Source organism: Aedes aegypti, chromosome 2 (genome assembly GCF_002204515.2).
Source record: "Aedes aegypti strain LVP_AGWG chromosome 2, AaegL5.0 Primary Assembly, whole genome shotgun sequence".
Classification (NCBI taxonomy): Eukaryota; Metazoa; Arthropoda; class Insecta; order Diptera; family Culicidae; genus Aedes; species Aedes aegypti.
Window position 1 is genome coordinate 171552742 of NC_035108.1, and position 13939 is coordinate 171566680.

Sequence of the window (13939 nt, forward strand, 5' to 3'; positions counted from 1 at the left end):
ACCAAACAAATCGGAGTTATATTTTATAACTACCATAGCCGAAACGATAAAACTTAGGGTGGTCCGAATTAGAACATGGCGGGTCCGAATTGGAACAGGGTTGATCCAATTCGGACCTTCTGGAGCGTTTTGTTCAAACATGTCTAGTCATGTCCCGGTAGGAGATATCCAAAAACTCGCTGAGAGAAAAGTGTGCGCGCTGGATTAGACGTTTACGTAAACATAAAATGTTTCATGTCGTTCATCATACTGAAAAGATATGGTCAAAAAACTGTTACTAGGTCCGAATTGGACCAAGTTCCCCTAATATATGTCATTGTTTAAATATTTAAATGTATTGTATTTAAATAATTTATGAGAATAAATCAATAACAAATTTTGCCACGCATTGTACTATTTGTATGATATTCATAGAAAATTTAAATGAATATATTTTTGCTATTATATTTGCAGTTATTTTTGCTATATATTTTTGCTACTATATTGTTATTACAATGGCAAAATAATATATTATTTAGTTTTCATGCCATACATAGTTATTATTTCTGTTATTTTCACTCTTATTCTAAACAAACCAATAACAAATTTTGATATTCCAACATTCTATGTTAATGGCATTTTTTTTTATTCATTTGTAATCTCACTCCACATGGGTACTGCTCGTATTACTCTATGTATTTGCGTAGCACGGCAATATAGTCTTTTGAAAAAATCGGGGTAACCCCTGAGGAAAATACTGAAGGTAGTGTCGTTGGAGAGCTTAAGGATTTCCTGGCGTAAATTCTGAAAAAAAAAACTTTGAAGTACATTCTATGTATTCTTTGAAACACCGTTGGAAGAATTTCTGAGAGAATTGGTGGAAGAATGTCAAGAGGGATTCCTGTATGAGTCCCTGAAAGTATTCCAGATAAAATCTCTGGACAATTCACTAGCAGATTCCTTGAAGTTTTTGCTAGAGACACGAGAAACAAAATTCTTGAAGAACCTGCTGAATAGCTGCGTTACAGTCTTTGAATTTTTGTCTGGAGCGTATAGAAGCAGATGATTAAAGCAAATCTCAACGTCTCAAGCCGTGATTTGACTAAAAAGATCGGCATGTCGCAGAGCTACATCTAGAATGCAAAGAAGAGAGCTGGACGACATACATACAAGGTACAGAACTTACCAAACCGCGATGAGCGGCATCAATCGACGGCTAAAACTCGGACACGGAAGCTCTACGAGAAGATGCTGACAAAATATGGCTGCTGTGTGATGGACGACGAAACGTATATAAAAGCCGATTTTAAGAAAATTCCGGGGTTGGAGTTTTTCACCGCAAGAGCAAGTTCGATGTGGACGACAAATTTAAGAAGAAGAAAATGTCGAAGTTCGCCTCCAAATATCTCATTTGGCTGCCATCTGCTCTTGCGGACTGAGGAGTTACCCTTTCGTGACAAAGGGCACAATAAATGGAGAGATCTACAAATCTTAGTGCCACGAGAAGCGCCTTTTTCCGTTCTTACAGCAGCACGACGAGGCTCCGCAAATTTGGCCAGATTTGGCATCATGCCACTATTCTAAAAGTGTCCTGGAGTGGTATGAGGCCAATTCTGTCAAATTTGTTCCAAAGGACATGAATCCGCCAAACTGCCCGGAGCTGCGCCCGGTGGAGCAGTACTGGGCAATAATGAAGCGGGACCTTCGGAAGAGCAAGAAGACAATCAAAGATATGTTAAGAAAATGAAAAAAAAACTGAGAAACTGGTACCGGATGACACTGTAAAGACTTTGATGGAGGGAATCAAGCGAAAATGCCTTCAATTTTACACTCAAGGCTTCATTGAATAACTTTTCTTTTGATTTTTGAACAAAATATATGTATAAAACTACCCTAAAATTTTGGTTTGATTCTAAACATTATAAGAAAATTGGCATGACATTTTCGATGTCGCAATAATTTCGTGTTCGCCCTTTATATTATGCTATCACTTGATACAAAAAATCCAATGCGATTTAAGCCTTCCATTCTGATTTCACAACACAAGTTATTTTCAAAATAACAAATGAAATTCATTTTCAGTGTCGAGTTTCGAACGATATTGGGATATTTAAATTTATTCGCGAATCTGTTGTATAAATATGATTTGTTGCAAATTAATATATAGGACTTCACGTGCTTATATGTTACCAGAACATGTCCAGAAAATAGTGTTGATTGCTGAACTGTGAAGCACTTTGGTGCCACTGAAGTTGAAACAATACATATAATGGTGCCTGTTCTAAACCATTACGAGCTTTGAAACTCGAACATAATCAATAAAGAAAGTTCAAATTAAAATCAACCAATACTTCTTTAAAATGGTCTGGATATCGAATATCGATGATTTTACAAAACCAAAATCAGGCTTCGCTGAGTTAATTTTTACATAGTTTATCGTGTTAGTATCAGGTTCTCAAATTTGTAAAGATCAAGGTCATTTGGAAAAAAAAGTCAAGGACACCCAAAAAGCAAACCGTTTGGTTTTTTAAATTTTGCCGTTAGGTAAGCATATTAAATCAAACAAATTCTATCTCGCGAACCAGATGAAATTGAAAGCTCAAGTCTTCGTTTAAGTCAAGAGCATCCGGAAAACAGATTGATTTATATATCTTTAACTTCATACAAGCTCTATCACATAATTTTGATAAGGAAGAATGTTTAAGTTTTCAGCAAAGTTGTTAGAAGGTCAAGGTAATCCGAAAGGGAAACAGTTTAGCTCTTAATTTTGTCACTAGGTGGCGGTAGTAAACATGTTGAATGAAGAGTTTTAAGCAAGTTCTGTATTCAGCTGTTCTGATCAGGCAGCCAAGGAAATCTGAACATCACTGACGTTACTGAGTTCCGAGGTTGCCAAGAAAACCAACTTTTACTCGCGTTCTTCAACACTTTCTCGATATATGGAACATCAAGTTATGGAAGATTGACTGTTATTAAATCCCATGATTTAATAAGATAGAATGTTCATAATGTTGTTCAGATAGGCTTGGGCATTTGGAAGCGTAAGTGATTAAGATCAGAATCATGTTATATTCAAGTGATTCAGGTCTGATCCTTTGCATATTCAAGTGTTTCAGCTATGATGCATGTTTTAAGGATTCGCACATCATATTCAAATTATTCAAGTCAGAAACTCTTCGTATCCAAGTGATTCAGGATTGATTGTCTGCATATTCAAGTGATTCATGTTGATCAGATAGCCGTAGCGGTAAACGCGCAGCTATTCAGCAAGACCATGCTGAGGGTCGTGGGTTCGAATCCCACCGGTCGAGGATCTTTTCGGGTTGGAAATTTTCTCGACTTCCCAGGGCATAAAGTATCTTCGTACCTGCCACACGATATACGCATGCAAAAATGGTCATTGGCATAGTAAGCTCTCAGTTAAAAACTGTGGAAGTGCTCATAAGAACACTAAGCTGAGAAGCAGGCTCTGTCCCAGTGGGGACGTAACGCCAGAAAGAAGAAGAAGATGTTGATCATTGCATGTTACACACATGATACATTGTTTTCGTTACATTTTATTTTTTCCATATTTCAAAGACGGGGTTGGTGGTCTGATGGCTACCGCCTCTGCTTCATAAGCAGAAGGTCACGGGTTCAATCCAAGGCCCGTCCCTTTTCCTCGTACTTTGTAGTTGTATATCTCTCACTTGCTTCTATCTTCCAAATCTATCACACTCAAACTATTCGTTCATAGCAAACGCTAGAATCCAAGACGGACAAGAAACCGTCTCCCTAACGCTTCCATTCTTCCATGCGTATGCCTTTACTTACGCCTGATCACTTACGCTAACCACAAAAGAAAACCTCTCTGCCATGCCTTTCCCCCGATCCATACACTCCCGCATGAATTGGCTTAGATGCAGTGGTATATGCGGTCTACGTGGGAGTCAGTATAATGCATCATCAATTCCTCCCCCTTCCCCACATTGGTCTGCATTCTGACGTGGCAGGCATCATTGTCGCTAAAAAAATAGATCACCAGCATTTATAGGGAAACTGGGGGTAGTATGCCCATAGGGGGCAAAACGCGCCACCCTCGATTTGGACGAACGATGTGTTTTAGAATGCTTTTTTCACCCTAGATCATAGAAAATTGATAAAAATACTTCTATTAATATATTTATGTGTTTATCTCAAAAATATAGTATAAAACGTTTTTCGCTTTTATCGTTGCAATTTTGTGCGATTTGCAAGGTCATTTTTTAGGTCGAAAAATAAACAAATTTCTGAAACTATCGCCGAGAGCCAACTTGTGCACTGTCATAGTTTGTATTACATGCAAAAAATATGTTAAACTTACCCTTAAAAAGCTTATCGAAGGACCTAAACTTCAATCAACTCTGGGGGCCCACCCCTATTTCATAACACCAAAACAGCCGTTTGAATTCAAATTCTACCAAACGTAATGTCACGTTGAAGCTACGCACAAATTGGAACCTTACAAATGTACATTTTTCGCATCAACATGTATACTATTATTGAACAATATCATTTGAACAAACGCCCGGATGTATGCAACCTATAAACAAGCATGACTGTGTGTGTACATTAACAGCTCGGCTAACGCCGGACTGATGCGGGACATTTTACCCCGCAAAACAATACATATGCAGTTAAGCAAGCATTTTTTAAAAAATAATTTATAAACCCCAGAAAAGCTAAAATTGATAGCTGTTTCTACTATTTGAAGGAAAACATGTTTGTTAATCCTACCATAATTAAGAAAGAGCATAAAAAATGTTTGTCACATCTAAAATCGTTGTTTTCCTTAACGTGGGCAAACTACCCCCAGTCCCCCTACACTGAGGATGCCTGTTACTCCCAAGCAGTCATTCGGTTGGTTCCTTGTGTAAGTGCAGCTGATCTGGCGAGCATCCACGGGCGGCCAATCACGCTCAAGCTCAAGCTCATTTTATTTTTTCCATATTTAAAATTAATTTTAATCACAAAATAATCTCTGGCACAAGTCATCAGGAAGCAATACATTTTAGCATAAACCACAAGTATCACTCATCTTCATTAGAATGGCTTTCGTTATTGGTGTGGTCGCTGTCTCACTCAAACATCGGTCACGCAAGGTTTATCAACGACTTATCATTCTGCTAAGTTCTACGAATACATAAAGGTTGAATTAATATAGTTCAGTAATATAAATTTAAAGAGATAAGCGCTTACTTGTTATCGTATTCATTATTGTGAATACACCTCTGGTGATAATATAGATTGTGGCCATCGGAAGTTGCACTAAAATAGTTAGTTGTTCGGTCAATGATCGGACTGGACGGGTGACCACATTTAACATTGTCGGCTTTCCCGTGTGCGTTTGTGCCTCAGTAGGATTGTACAGCGATCTCTCGGCTTTTTATGCGGCACTGTGCTTGAGCTTGAACTATAGGCGGCAGTGGTGGTTGTCTAACTGTATATATGACATACTTTATGCACCAATCCGTCTTATTTAACACTGGATAAGACACGGTGTGTTTCGTAGAACAAGTTTATTACAAAAAAATAGGTAAGTCTGAAACTTCTCCACAATAAAGTCTAGGTTTCTCGCGTTCATTTGCTGCTAAAACCAAAATAATCGGTCGGGGGGTCCAGAGTTTTTTTTTTTTTTTTGATTTCGAGAGACTTGCACATGTGTTTGAATTTGTCTATTTATGTGTTTATGTACATTAGGGCGGTTCAAAATCAAAAAATGATTGAGAATTTAATCTCACATATGTTCCTTACTATCCCTACCATAAAAATAGTATTCTGTGAAATTCGCAGCTTTCTAGGTGGTGATTTAAGGTGGCCCAAAGACAATGTAGGTTTTCTATGGAAATTACTATGAAGAAATTTTGAGATATGTTCCAAACACGCTTGTACTGTAATGTAAGTACAAACTTATTACCCCATTGTAAAAGCTCATTCTTGAAACCATGATAAAGAAATTTGCTGAAGAGAGAAATTCAATTCGACAGATAGCAGAAGAGATATTCATGAGTTTGTTTGCTATCATTTAGCTTAACCCCTCTACCGGCAGCTTCATTTTTTCAACACAAAAATATATTTGAATCGCGATAACTTTTTGTTTCTCTATATTTTTCCACCAGTTTTTCACAACTTCTCAAAAAACTCTTCTTCTTTTGGAATCTATGTCGGTATTGACCATTTGTCAACTGGTTTTAAAAATATTTCGGTGTTCCTTGGGGGACCGACACTTCCCATATAAAATTTCAATATGACGTTTTAAGAAGTTTTCAAGATCTCGTTATGGCTAGAGTGGTACCAAAAACATAAAAGCTCATTGCTCAAAAACAGTTACACCGATTTGTTTAATTTCTTCACAATAGACTTTCATCAAAGCTTAGTTTTGAAAAGCGGATAACCGAATATGAGAAAAAATCTGTAGCCAGAGATAATTACGAGAGTTATGGCTATGCATCGGTCCCCCAAGGAATTTTTGGAATATCTCCGAATATATATGACCAATGCTCAAAACCGATACAGATTCTGAAAATAAGAGAGTTTTTTGAGAAGTTGTGGAATTTGTTTTTTCAAAAACATTGAGAAACAAAAAAGTTATCGCGATTTGAATATTTTGAAAAAATGAAGCTGCCGGTAGAGGGGTTAATATGTGGTTATAGTACTGCAAACAAGTACAAAAATCCTAAACCCATTTTAGGCTCATGATTTTAGTTTCTGATCTTTTCATAAGCACTGTGCCATGAAGAAAGTAACATAAAAAATATAAGATTTGAAACTTCGCAAATACCAGCCAAATTAGCGTATTTTTCAGCACCATGGGGCAAGTATATTACATGCGTTATAACAAGGTTTATCACATGCGAAGCCCTCTACTAGTTAATTCGAATAACTGAAATTGTGTTGTTTGAAAGGCGGATAAGTCACTTTTGTAACGAGTAAAAAGAGAAATCTCGCATAATTTATGATCTCGTCCTAAAAGCCATAGCTTGTTATTACTGAGCAAACGAATAGATTTACACTTTATTTCACAATGCTACGACGAAGAGAAGATCCTCCTCTGTCTCCCAGCGGTAACAGTTTTTATTTTGGTCCGTTTATCTGCTTAATAACAACGAGCTACACACTCGGTTATCAATGGTTTTAAGGGTGAATATACATAGAAGCCAAACCTCGAATTTTCAAAAGCACAAGTCTAGAGAAGCAGACAACCGGTAACTCACTGGTCACTCGCTGGTGGCGACTAATCAATAAAATGTTCAACGCAAAAGGTTGTCAGGTTCTCAAGATACAAATCTACAAACAAGCTCTTGAAAATTCGAGGTTTGATATCGATACATCTTTACCTATTAAAAATATTTCCTAATAACTTCTTACATCATTATGACCAATTTAAGTACGATTTTTAAGGTTTTTCGTGGACAATAACTAAAATGACGTTTGAGACACTTTTGCAAATATGCGTATATCATATGTCATATATGCTTATTACAGCTCTTTTGAGCAAGAACAACTTTACCTTCCAAGCCAAGGTGTTCAAATGGTTTGATCTTGCAGTTTGGCCCGTATCTATGTTCAACGCAATGTGTGTCGGTAAAAAAACACATATCCATGAATACTTCACACAAAATAAAAAAAAAAATGTTCTGGATCCCCCGACCGATTATTTTGCTTTCGGTCGCAAATGAAAGAGCAAAGTCTAATTGTTTTTAGTTCGAAGTTTCAGACTTACCTATTTTTTTGTAATAAAGTTACTCCACAAAGACACCGATAGAACCAACCAAAACAACCATACCGACCTTTGCCGTAGAAGATTTTGATCAGCGATAATGCGCGCACCGATTTCAGTTTAGAAGCTGATAGCAAACTGAATCGTAATCATACTTTTTCAGGATTCGATATCTGATGTACCATGACCCCACAGTTATGGATCAAATAGTGTGGAGTCCAACCTATAAAATTCAATAAAACGACGTGGAAAACGTAAAATTGTAATTTAAAAGCACGAATCGAATCGTTTCAAATTGGAACATCGGTTAGTAAACTGTTTTGAGTGTAATATTTACATAAGATTGCATAAAAATTAAAAATTGTATCAGTTTCTGATAACCATATTATGGATCAATTTTCATATTATGGATCAAATTGTGACATATTACGGATCAGTGCCCAAAATCAAGAGATTTTCAACTCAATGCATCTGTATTGCATGGTATGGCGAATGTTAACAATGTGTCATATATTACTGCCAAAAATAGCAGTGTTAGAGCTGGAAACAAGGGTAAAATGCCCTTTTTATTGTGATACTGCATTGTAGTAACTGATACATGAACTGTTTCCGCTCCACACCAAGTTTTCCACCCATTTTTGTCTGCTAAAATATTAAATTTACAAACCTTGATGTTTTATTAGTTTTATCCTTAGTGCTGCTGTCTAAAAATGTCGATTTCACTGCATAAAATAGCAGAAATCTACATTCTTTGGAAGTGATCCGTTACGGTGGTAAACAATCATTTCCTGGTCCATATTATGGATCACTAGTTAGAAGTGCTAATATTCGGTATTTAGAATAAAAATTCAAGTAAAATGTTTTCCAAAGATGAAACCATACTAAATCGAAGCGAACGAGCATAAAACATGCTATAACATTTGAATTTTACCACCTGTGGGAGCTTATGAATGCTGACGGCACTTCTTACAGGAAACGACCATATAATGATAGCTGTGTGCTGCCAACTAAACATTTGTCAAATACACCGTTATTTAGCGGTTGAATGTTGTGCTTAACATTACAAATGGTAGAAGACAAATAGTATAACATGGGAAAAATATGTTTTACGTCAACGTTAATGTTTTGAGCGAGTTATCCGGTGTTGAACGCCAAAATGATCCGTCACTGTGGGTGATCCGTAACTGTGTGGGCATGGTAATGTACTGCGTTGCAAATTTATTGCTTTGGGGTTTGATGCAATGGATCGGTTATCAACTGAAAGCTTTTCGTGATTTTGCGAAATATGTGGATTGCCCCAAGGCATTCGTTCGACTATCACAGTATTTTGTGTATGGAAAATTATCATAAATCTTTAGAAACAATGCATACCGACCATCGAATACCATACCAATGCTTACCGTTCGAACTGTGATAAGCGCTTGACAGTGGGTCCTTCCTTAGCCGAATTGTTAGATTCTATAGAACAAAGCCATGCTGAAGGTTTCTGAGTTCGATTCCCGGTAGACCCGGGACCGTTTCGTAATAGACTTCCCTGGGCAAAGAGTATAAACGTACCTGCCACACGATATACGAATGCAAAAATGGCAACTTTGGCAAAGAAAGCTCTCATTTAATAACTGTGGAAGTGCTCATCGAACACTAAGCTGAGAAGAAAGCTCTGTTTCAGTGAGGACGTAATGCCAAAGAAGAAAAAAAGAAGATGGTGAAGATCATGCTGAGGGACGTGGGTTCGACTCTCGCCAATAGAGGATCTTATCGGGTTCGAAAATTTCTCGATTTCCTGTGAGGTATTTCCGTGCTTGCCAAACAAATGCACAAATGAAAAAAAGTCAGATGACAAAAAAGTTCTCAGTTAACAGTGAAGAAAGAAGAAGATTGGGTGGAAGTAGCAGATGATCAAGTCTTTCAATAGTAATTCACGTGTATTACTAGTTCAATTAAAATTATTCTCCAGAATTGAGTAAATCTTCCATCAAAAAATCATGCTCAACTTTATATTCGTTATCCGACATACCTGCACGAGCTGACACAATTAGTAGCTTAGTGTTTATGCCACGCTATATATTAAGTCAGATTATTCAAATTCTATTCCACCGAAGCTTTAACAACGCCAACCGTTCGGATTTTGCTACATATTTACAACACTAGACCAACAAACCATTCCGCGCCAAAGTAAACGACGAAAGCTGTCCGCCTCAGAGCAAACAAAAGGAACGACCTTGCCGTTAAAGCGCTTGTGTCTAATCGTTGGATTTTTTGCACAAAATACGGCATAATCTAAGATTTTCCGCATTTCCGAAGCTCGGCATAAGTCCGTGCTCTGATTTCCGGGGCCAAGCGTTTTTCTTTCTTGTGCACCTCCGGCTCCGAAGGTTGCCCTTAAACATTTTGGGAGCAAATATTTGCCATGCTTCCACGAAAGCAAACTTCTGTTCATTAATTTTCATTCGCCTGTCGAATTTATGAGTAGGCGCGAAAACATTTCCTGTTGTTTTCGACGTTGGCTGGTGATAGATAGGGATGCATCCAAGTTTTTTTTTAACAAATTTGGCTAAGTTTGAGATAAGTAATTCGGTGATAATATGTTGGGTAAACGTAAGTTGAATACATAAATGATGAGCATACGCACTGAGACTTCATTGCAGATACTCCTATTTATCATTTTATTTCTTGATTTAATTAGACCCTCAAGATTGGGTCCCAAAATTTTTAATAAGATCTTGTTCTTTTTTTTTTTATTAGTATCATTCCAAACATTACATTCATTTCTTATACCTAGGCGTTCTGTGTTATTAGACAACACTATCATCCTAATTTGGTAATACAAATTTAAGATTTTATTAACATTTTGTTAACAACATATTACATTTCATTTGCCTTAGCAGTTCAGATTTTTTACAGGTGAGTTGATTTCACCTGCTTATAAGAGAAAAAAAAGCTCTTTGAATATACTTAACCTAACTTAACCTAAACGAATAACGCATTAATCGTGGCAATAGCAGATTGTAACGATTTTTGCCTGAAATTATTAATTATTTTATTTGACATTTGTTCCAATGTTTCAACATGGGATATTCTTTGTAACTCATTGGTACTATAGCAGGGAGGAAGCTTCAGAATCATTTTCAAAATTTTATTTTGAATTCTCTGCTGAGCTTTCTTCCTGGTATTACAACAGCTAATCCATATTGGAACAGCATACATCATGGCTGGCCTGAAAATTTGTTTGAATATCAAAAGCTTATTCTTAAGATAAAGTTTTGATTTTCTATTTATAAGGGAATAGAGACATTTTACATATTTTTTACATTTGGCTTGAATGCCCTCAATGTGATTTTTAAAAGTTAAATTCTTATCTAGCATGAGCCCCAGATACTAAACTTCATCTGACCAATTTATTGGAAGTCCTCTCATCGTGACAACATGTCTACTTGAAGGTTTCAAATAATGAACTTTTGGTTTATGTGGGAATATTATTAGTTGAGTTTTGGAAGCATTAGGAGAAATCTTCCATTTTTGCAAGTATGAAGAAAAAATATCCAAATTTTTTTGCAATCGAGTACAGATGACACGCAGACTTCGTCCTTTGACGGAGAGGCTTGTGTCATCCGCAAACAAGGATTTTTGACATCCCTGAGGTAACTCAGGTAGGTCAGATGTGAAAATATTGTATAATATTGGTCCCAAAATGCTGCCTTTAGGAACACCAGCTCTTACAGGAAGTCTTTCAGACCTGGAGTTCTGTTAACTAACCTGAAGTGTACGATTTGACAGATAACTTTGAATTATTCTAACAATGTATGTTGGAAAATTAAAGTTTTTTAATTTTACGATCAAACCTTCATGCCAAACACTGTCGAATGCTTTTTCTATGTCTAGAAGAGCAAGACTAGTAGAATAGCCTTCAGATTTATTGGAACGGATCAAATTTGTTACACGTAAAAGTTGATGAGTAGTCGAATGTTGGCTTAGTTTGCAAACATTGAGTTTTCGTTGATGTGGGCCATCATTCTGTTTAAAATAACCTTTTCAAAAAGTTTACTGATGGACGAAAGCAAACTGATTGGACGATAGCTAGAAGCTTCTGCAGGATTTTTGTCTGATTTTAAAATTGGAACAACCTTAGCATTTTTCCATTTGTCAGGAAAATATGCTAATCGAAAACATTTGTTAACCCACCGTCGGTCGCGTTGAAAATCCCTTCCAATTGATCCGGGTGTTGGTCCTATTCCAAGATCTACTCTTCTTCTTGCTTGTAGAGAAGAAATTTTTGGAAAAAATCAACGAAAAGTTTTCGAAAACATCGCGTTTTTAACCTAAGTTTTTAGGCGTGTACTCAGTACACCAGTGCGACCGCTCGTGTAACTTTTTTTTTACCGGGCCCGTCACACGAGCGGTCGCATCGTGTACTGAGTACACGCGGAGCAATTTTTTGATAGTAAATCCAAAGCTATTCAAGATAGAATATGGATGTCTTCGGCAAATTTCTACAGTTCAACGGTACCTATTGGTCAGTGGACAAAAACACTTTGGAAACATCCTCATCTTCCTGTGGCCATCGGATTGCGCCCCGGTGGAACAACATCTCGAACACAAATATCTCAGGATCTAGATTTTTTAGCAAGATGGTATCTTAGGCAAAGTTGTTCAGTAGGTCAAGGGCTAACATGTGATAGGCTGCTTGTTTCGAAATTATGCCACCAGATGGTGCTAGTGAGCATTTAATTTTTCAAACACGCGACATCTCAAGATCCAGAAAATACCTGGAAAAATGATGTCTTCCACAAAGTTGTTTAGTAGGTCAAGGACTAACAGTAGAAGCATTAGCCGTAGAACGCTAATGTTGCGACTGTTCGTGTGACCAACATCTAGTTTGCCACGCTCTGACAGCTTGAGTACCGGGTCTATAAGTATCAAATCAATTTTTTCGACCAAAATAAAACATTCTCTACAACATGGCACTAAACAAGCAATCAAAAACTTCAACAGTAATTAACAATAAAATAATTCTATTTTGTGATAACAGCGCCACTAGCGTTCTACTACTTATATTTCTATTGGACTAACATATGATAAGCTACCTAATAAGAAAAACTGCCATAAGATGGCGCTAGTGAGCATGCAATATATTAATCACGAATATCTCAGGATCCCGTTTTTTTAGAAAGATGGTGTGTTCAGCAAAGTTGTTCAGTAGTTCAAGGGCTACCATGTGATTCGAAATTCTTTCAATAGATGGCGCTAGTGAGCATGATATTTTTCGAACACAGATATCTCAGGATCCTGGCTACCTATAAAGTTGACGTCTTCGACAAAAGTGTCTAGCATGCAATAAGCCACCCAACTTGAAATTCTACCAACAGATGGTGTATTTTTATCGTGAATATAACAGGATAACGATATTTTAACAATATGGTGTTTTCGGCAAAGGTGTTTACAGTGAGGCTCCGCTCGATTTCTCTGATATAAATTCACTCTAGGTGAACCACTTCCCCTGGCCTATTCAACTAAAAAGCATTCGAATGTCAAGAGAAGATGTCAAACTGATTTTGACGTCTGAGTACCGTCGCGTTGATGTCTCCATACATAGGGCAAATGTGTATATATATGTGCATTTTGCGACAATTTGCGCTCCAGATGCGTTAGTCTGGAACATTTTCACTAGCTGTCAGTCGTTTAAACTAACGGGTCGGATTCGCTAGATGGATGGCAGTCGTGTTCCAACCAGCGAATCCCTGCTGTAGTAGATTAAGACTTAACATGTGGTGCGCCGTTTGATTCGGATTTCTTCCACAAAACGACGCTAAAGATGCAATTTTTCGAATGCAGATATTTTTGGACCCCGATCGCTTAGAAAAATGATCCTGAGATATTTTCATTACTAAGAAATATTACCCCTTCGGCAAGGTTGTTCATAAGATCAAGGCCTAAATGCAAGGAACCTCAAGTTTTAAAATTCTTTCAATTGGTGGCGCTAGTGAGCATGCATATATTGATTGCTAATATCTGAGGATCCCGATTACATTAAAATATAAACTTCTCGGCTCAAAAATTCAGTATGTCAAGTACAAACTTGTAATGGGCCACACTTGTTTGGGAACTCTTCTACAAGATGGTGCTACTGAGTATGCTTTATTTTCAACCCATCAACTAAGTTGTTTATTCTGTCCAAGACTGAAGCATGTTTAACATGTAATAAACCGTTTGATTCAAAAACGG

General features: G+C 37.1%; 1 protein-coding gene and 1 long non-coding RNA gene across 4 annotated transcripts in view; one reads left to right on the forward strand and one right to left on the reverse strand.

Annotated features, from left to right (window-relative positions):
- The window catches only part of LOC110676202, a 236411-nt gene that overhangs the window by 39547 nt on the left and 182925 nt on the right, over positions 1-13939 (forward strand). The gene's annotated exons all lie outside the window — the stretch shown is intronic.
- LOC110676203 lies at positions 4906-5497 on the reverse strand. Its single transcript, XR_002500160.1, has 2 exons — positions 5197-5497; positions 4906-5130 (listed from the first exon to the last, which is right to left on the reverse strand). It is a non-coding gene; the product is annotated as an uncharacterized LOC110676203 (long non-coding RNA).